The sequence below is a fragment of the Schistocerca americana genome, chromosome 1 (genome assembly GCF_021461395.2).
Source record: "Schistocerca americana isolate TAMUIC-IGC-003095 chromosome 1, iqSchAmer2.1, whole genome shotgun sequence".
In the NCBI taxonomy this organism is placed as follows: Eukaryota; Metazoa; Arthropoda; class Insecta; order Orthoptera; family Acrididae; genus Schistocerca; species Schistocerca americana.
In genome coordinates, this window is record NC_060119.1 from 394335914 (window position 1) to 394343299 (window position 7386).

General features: G+C 43.7%; 1 pseudogene; it reads left to right on the top strand.

The window, feature by feature from the left end:
• Positions 1–6765: 6765 nt before the first annotated feature.
• Positions 6766–6883, top strand: LOC124556122 (annotated as a pseudogene).
• The last annotated feature ends 503 nt before the right edge of the window (positions 6884–7386 follow it).

The window sequence follows — 7386 nt, forward strand, 5'->3', positions numbered from 1 at the left end:
ACAGTGATTTTCTGAACATGGTGCATTACTTTTATTTTTCATCACTGCAGTCTTAACGGAACTGGAACACGCCGTGCATTACACAGGATGAGGTGTCTCAAGTAATAACTTGTAGAGAGTTATGAGAGCTTCAGTGATTATTTACAAATCGTAAAATGCAAGAAAGAAGTAAAGAAATATCAGAAACACACTGTGCAATTGAAGAGAAACTAGCCGACCAGTGGGTCGGATCATAATACACTCCTGGAAATGGAAAAAAGAACACATTGACACCGGTGTGTCAGACCCATCATACTTGCTCCGGACACTGCGAGAGGGCTGTACAAGCAATGATCACACGCACGGCACAGCGGACACACCAGGAACCGCGGTGTTGGCCGTCGAATGGCGCTAGCTGCGCAGCATTTGTGCACCGCCGCCGTCAGTGTCAGCCAGTTTGCCGTGGCATACGGAGCTCCATCGCAGTCTTTAACACTGGTAGCATGCCGCGACAGCGTGGACGTGAACCGTATGTGCAGTTGACGGACTTTGAGCGAGGGCGTATAGTGGGCATGCGGGAGGCCGGGTGGACGTACCGCCGAATTGCTCAACACGTGGGGCGTGAGGTCTCCACAGTACATCGATGTTGTCGCCAGTGGTCGGCGGAAGGTGCACGTGCCCGTCGACCTGGGACCGGACCGCAGCGACGCACGGATGCACGCCAAGACCGTAGGATCCTACGCAGTGCCGTAGGGGCCGCACCGCCACTTCCCAGCAAATTAGGGACACTGTTGCTCCTGGGGTATCGGCGAGGACCATTCGCAACTGTCTCCATGAAGCTGGGCTACGGTCCCGCACAGCGTTAGGCCGTCTTCCGCTCACGCCCCAACATCGTGCAGCCCGCCTCCAGTGGTGTCGCGACAGGCGTGAATGGAGGGACGAATGGAGACGTCTTCAGCGATGGGAGTCGCTTCTGCCTTGGTGCCAATGATGGTCGTATGCGTGTTTGGCGCCGTGCAGGTGAGCGCCACAATCAGGACTGCATACGACCGAGGCACACAGGGCCAACACCCAGCATCATGGTGTGGGGAGCGATCTCCTACACTGGCCGTACACCACTGGTGATCGTCGAGGGGACACTGAATAGTGCACGGTACATCCAAACCGTCATCGAACCCATCGTTCTACCATTCCTAGACCGGCAAGGGAACTTGCTGTTCCAACAGGACAATGCACGTCCGCATGTATCCCGTGCTACCCAATGTGCTCTAGAAGGTGTAAGTCAACTACCCTGGCCAGCAAGATCTCCGGATCTGTCCCCCATTGAGCATGTTTGGGACTGGATGAAGCGTCGTCTCACGCGGTCTGCACGTCCAGCACGAACGCTGGTCCAACTGAGGCGCCAGGTGGAAATGGCGTGGCAAGCCGTTCCATAGGACTACATCCAGCATCTCTACGATCGTCTCCATGGGAGAATAGCAGCCTGCATTGCTGCGAAAGGTGGATATACACTGTACTAGTGCCGACATTGTGCATGCTCTGTTGCCTGTGTCTATGTGCCTGTGGTTCTGTCAGTGTGATCATGTGATGTATCTGACCCCAGTAATGTGTCAATAAAGTTTCCCCTTCCTGGGACAATGAATTCACGGTGTTCTTATTTCAATTTCCGAGAGTGTATGAGCAAGATCATTTTTCCGTGTAGGCGCGGAGACGTGTGTAGTGGATGAGGCATGACTCGGACAGTGTGAAAAGCAAGGCGAGTTCGCCGCCGGCCATGGAGCACCTGCGGGTGGCGGCTGGAGGCTGGCGGCGGTGCTCCAGGCACGAGGGCTCTCCAGGCGCTCCAGCGCGGCGTGACGTCACGCCAGCTGCGGACGCCGCCTCTCCAGCGGTCCTCGCGCCGTGCCACGCGCTGAAACTGTCCTCACGCCGCGCTGCGCCCGACGGTGCATTAATGCGGTCGACAGGGCTGCGCTGACACGCGGCAGTGGAGGGCCAATGACGTGCCGGGGGAAAAAGGCTTCATCAGCACTCGAAACAGTGGCATGGCGAATATTTCACACACATGTGCACAGAGTGTTACATTTGTTTTATTGGTTGGTTTTACGTGGGAAAGGTGGAAAAATTTTCCGTGGCAGCCGTCACATTTAGTATTCGTTATGTCGGTACGTGCTCCACGTTAAAGTAGGTAAAATTTCGTTTTTATTGTGTTGGTACGTGTTGCACAGTCTACAGTGTCAATAAGATGGTTCACATGGCTCTGAGCACTATGGGACTTAACATCTGAGGTCAATCGTCCCCCAGAACTTAGAACTATTTAAACCTAACTAACCTAAGGACATCACACACACCCATGCCCGAGGCAGGATTCGAACCTGCGACTGTAGCGGTCGGGCGGTTCCAGACTGAAGCGCCTAGAACCTCTCGGCTACACCGGCCGGCCTGTCAATAAGATCCGATGACTTATTTTGTTTGTACACCATTTTAAAGTAGTCGTCGCAGGTTCGAATCCTGCCTCTGGCATGGATGTGTGTGATTTCCTTAGGTTAGTTAGATTTAAGTAGTTGTAAGTCCAGGGGACTGATGACCTCAGTTGTTAAGCCCCGAAGTGTTTAGAACCATTTTGAAAGTAGTCGTGTTTTGTTCAAGGGGCTAATCTCATTAAAATCCCTCTGGAGGTACAGCTGCGGGCAACACGTTAGTTGTTTCATAAATTTTAAAATTTTAAATATCTTACAACATGGTAGTACCCCAAAAGGATCTCAGTAAGATCGACTACAAATTTCTTTTATAAATTTTTGTTCTGCTTTGGACGGTTACTGTCAATAGAAATTCATCCAAAGTCAGTGAAGGGTTACAAGTAGTCTCCCACATTTCCAGCTGTTAAGATATAAATGCCATCAAAATTCAGACGTTATAAAACCACAACTCTATTCAAATGGTTCAAATGGCTCTAAGCACTATGGGACTTGACATCGGAGGTCATCAGTCCCCTAGACTTAGAACAACTTAAACTTAACCAACCTAAGGACATCACACACATCCATGCCAGAGGCAGGATTCGATCCTGCGACCGTAGCAGCAGCGCGGTTCCGGGATGAAGCGCCTAGAACCGCTCGGCCACATCGGCCAGCAACACCTCTGTGGATGATCATACATTTTCTAAGTGTTTTACGAAGTTTGTTTTATTAGTTGAGCTGAATATTTTTCTTGTAAGTATGTTGTCAAGTTACAAATGCTATTTGTTATTTAAGAAAGAGAATAGTCATGGAATGTTAACATTTTGTGAGTAGACTCCCTGGCTTAGTCAGGGAAAAATTATTGTCAAAGAGTATAACAAACTGTAAATGCGTTATCGCTGGGCGTGCGAGTGCGCCAAAAATGTAGCACTCCGGAGTCGAGAGGAGACTGTTGTCGTTGGTTGTCAAATGGTTCAAATGGCTCTAAGCACTATGGGACTTGACGTCGGAGGTCATCAGTCCCCTAGACTTATGTGGCTATGTAAAAGTGCGGAGATAAAAAGTCTGTTTCCGGAGTGCGGGGCAGTGAAAACTGAAATGGTTGTTTTCGCGGATGTTTAATATGGGCAAGCTATGTGTATGGCATTTATTGGGCACAGTACACATGCAGCAAGAACAATTCACATAACATCAAGAGTACTGTGCGCCCTTGTTATTGGCTATGGTATGGCAAGAAGAACAACCTGTGCCTTATTTTACCGCTACATAAGCCGCTCGACAAATTAAAGGCATCATAAAGTGAGGTAAGATCTAGACTTTTTATAACCAGAAACGTGATAGGTTAACCAGCATAGTTAGAATTTTATTGCATAATAACATTGTTTTCGTCCACATTGTCACGTAAATAATTTACCTAAGGCGCTATCCAAGTCGTATCCATTCTATCCCTTTTTACGTACCGAAATAATCAAAAAATAAATGAAAATGAATGAACATTAATTTATTAGATTATAAAAAAATAATTTTTCAAACTTTTGGACTATTACGTAATAATGGCTGTAGTATAAATTATGTCAGAAATAGAACGATGCAAAATTAAGTTTTAATTCATTCGCTAAAAACTTTCATAAAAAAATCGTAGTAAAACTACGTAACTTGCATTCTGAATTTCTCTGTCAAAGAACAGTTTCTAATTTTTTGCTTGTGGCATAATTTATAACCTTTATCAAAAAGAAATACCAGAGTAAGTGCTGGGTAAATGACAGTCCTTACCATGAGCAAATTCAAACAATCTTTCTGATTGCTACAATTACGTAGTATTACGGCGGGTAACGTAACAAAAAGTTTCTGTCCACAGACAGTAAACAATATTACTTTAATTAATCTTTGAAACTTAATTTAATATGATGTACGTGTTTGCCATTTTATTATTATCTGACTACTGTGACATGTGTGGTGTGAAGTACTTGAAAGTGTGCCTTAGGTTCTGTTCCTACGTCATGACGCCAATAACTATTCTTACGTAAGATTGCTTACAAGTATAAAGTTTAATTTCAATGTAATTATCCTTGTTCTGGTGAGGAACTGGTGACCGTGGGCTATTTTCATTAATGGCGTAATTTGAAAACCTTTTGTTCAAAATTTTACAATACGTACCGTTAATTAAAAATTAGTTTACGTTATAAAAATATATAAAGTTAACCAAAGTTTATTTCTAATTGTGGCGATTCGGTTGTATTGGAAAATATTTCTCAAAATACCAAGGCACTCTGTTCGATTCCATGTATTCAACATTTTAATCGTTTCGCAGAATTTATTGAACGATCACGAATTTTACGTAGCAGTTTCAGTAACTGTCTAGTCCAGTGTGTCAGGGAAAGAAGTTATCTTCATCACCGTGAACAGGGTCCAGAATCCCTTCTGTTTGTATTTATATACAAAAGCAACTGAATTTTCCATTTCTTTAAAGTTATTTTTGAGAAGATAGTAGTGCGTTATGTAATTTATTTCTTCGTCACCCTCATAGCGCATATGCTCACCTCTTGTATTTGTAAGACGGTTGATTGTGCTACCTTCCTTTAATGCTCCGATGTGCATAACTGACGTCTAACGTCTAATATGTTTCAGTTTATTGTTTTCTTCTTTTTGAACTGTCACCCGATGGTCTATAGCAATATTTTACCTGCAATACCACTGCAACAAATTATTACACAATAACCGTACCGAGGTGATCCATTGCCGCCCCAGTCATAAATGTCAGCTACCTCCTAACCCCCCCCCCCCCCCCCCCGTGTCCTCTGTAGTGAAATTCGTGGTTCTTGAAGTAGTTTTAATAAGAACAAGCACTATTTAAAAAATTATTGAATTAAACTGTATAAATAAACATTGCACATAGTAAATTAATTGTGTAATCACAGGTACTAAATTATAGATATTAAATGTGAAACATAATTTCTATTTCATTGTGCCTGGCGATTACTATACATTGGTTTTAGTACGATGTGTAATAAAAAACAGATTTTATTTATGCGCCATAAACTAATAATGATGCATAAAATATTAAACAGAAATAAAAGCAAAAGGGCTATAACTGTTGAGCAAATATTCCTTCGAGGGAATTGTTTTGTCATTATAATTTTATTTTACGTTCTCTTGCTTTGAGAGAAGCAAACTTATTAATTATTGAAATCTAGTTACTGAGCCGCATTTCATAGCCAAGATAGCTAAATTTTGCAGCCGGATTCTGTAGGCACAACAACTGACAATTTCCATAATGCCAACGAGATCTTGGGTCTCTTTCGTTTCGCTTATTCGTTTAAAGCAAATGCCAGAAAGTTATCTTTGAAAAGGATGTAGGACTAATTATGTTCCGCTGAATTTCGCTTTCTTTTTGTCACTCTAAGGTCTACATTTAATCAGTTATTTTAGGTGGAAATTCATAAGAATATAAATTTTCACGTAGTAAATGTTGGTCCTGATGTTACATAATAGACACTTTCGGCTACAATATCTAAACTGCTAGATATTATCCGTCTCTTTTTCATACCAGTAATCTTACTTACACGTATGTTCTCTAACAACTGTCATTACGTGTTTCAAGTTCTTGTTGAAAGGCTAATTTTTAGAGAATATGCCTGATGTTACTAAGATTAATAGAAATTCAGCACCACTTCCTAGATGCAGCGGGGGAAATCTTCCGCGAAACGATCCCACCAAGCCTGACACGAGAGCAGAGCTCAACTTATTATTTGACACACACACATACACACACACACACACACACACACACACACACACACACACACACAAGCTGTCCGAGCAGGCCTTGAAGGCCTAACGGTACCGACCAGCCTTCGTGTCATCCTCAGCCCTAAGGTGCTACCGGATGTGGATACGGAGGGTCATGTGGTCAACACACGCTCTCCAGGCCGTTGTAATTTTCCGTGACCGGTGTCGCTACTTCTCAGTCAAGTAGCTCCTCAATTTTTCTCACAAGGGCTGAGTGCACCCCGCCTGCCAACAGCGCTCTTCAGACCGGATGGTCACCCATCCACGTGCTAGCCCAGCCCGACAACGCTTAACTTCGGTGATCTGACAGGAACCGATGTTACCATCGCGGCAGGGCCATACTTTCTTTAAAAATAATTTTTAAGCCGTTCACATATTTCAGTACAAAGTCAAAATACCTCGAGTCATATAACTAGACAAAACTAAAAGATATCGACTTAATCAAAATCAGTTAATTAAAATCGATAAAAACATCGGTAACTTTCAAAATATTTTGTTTTAACAAAAATCGATTTCAGATCTGTATTCTGCTTATCAGGCCAACGGCCTTGCCACAGTGGTAACACCGGTTTCCGTCAGATCACCGAAGTTAAGCGCTGTCGGGCTGGGCTAGCACGTGGATGGGTGACCATCCGGTCTGAAGAGCGCTGTTGGCAAACGGGGTGCACTCAGCCCTTTTGAGGCAAACTGAGGAGCTACTTGACTGAGAAGTATCGGCTGCGGTCTCGGAAACTGACATACGGCCTGGAGAGCGATGTGCTGACCACATGCCCCTCCATATCCGCATTCAGTGACGCCTGTGGGTTGAGGATAACACGGCGACCAGTCGTGGCCTGTGCGGGAGGAGTTTAGTTTACTTTATTCTGCTTATTAGATGCAGTCATTTGATTTACATATAACAACATTCTATTCAGTATTTGTCTTAGAATTTTGTGGTAATTTATTGTATGTTGGTAGCCGTTCTATTCCCATGTCCTTCCGATTCAATTAACGCATTATAAATATGATTTGTATACGAACATCACATCAACCTTTTCTCGTTAACTGAAAGAACTAGAATTTAAATTGGTAAACATTTTTTTAAGTATGACACGTAGCTCAGTTGACCTTATAGGAATTACGTCAAAGACCACCCTTACAAAAGAAACTGATTCAGCTG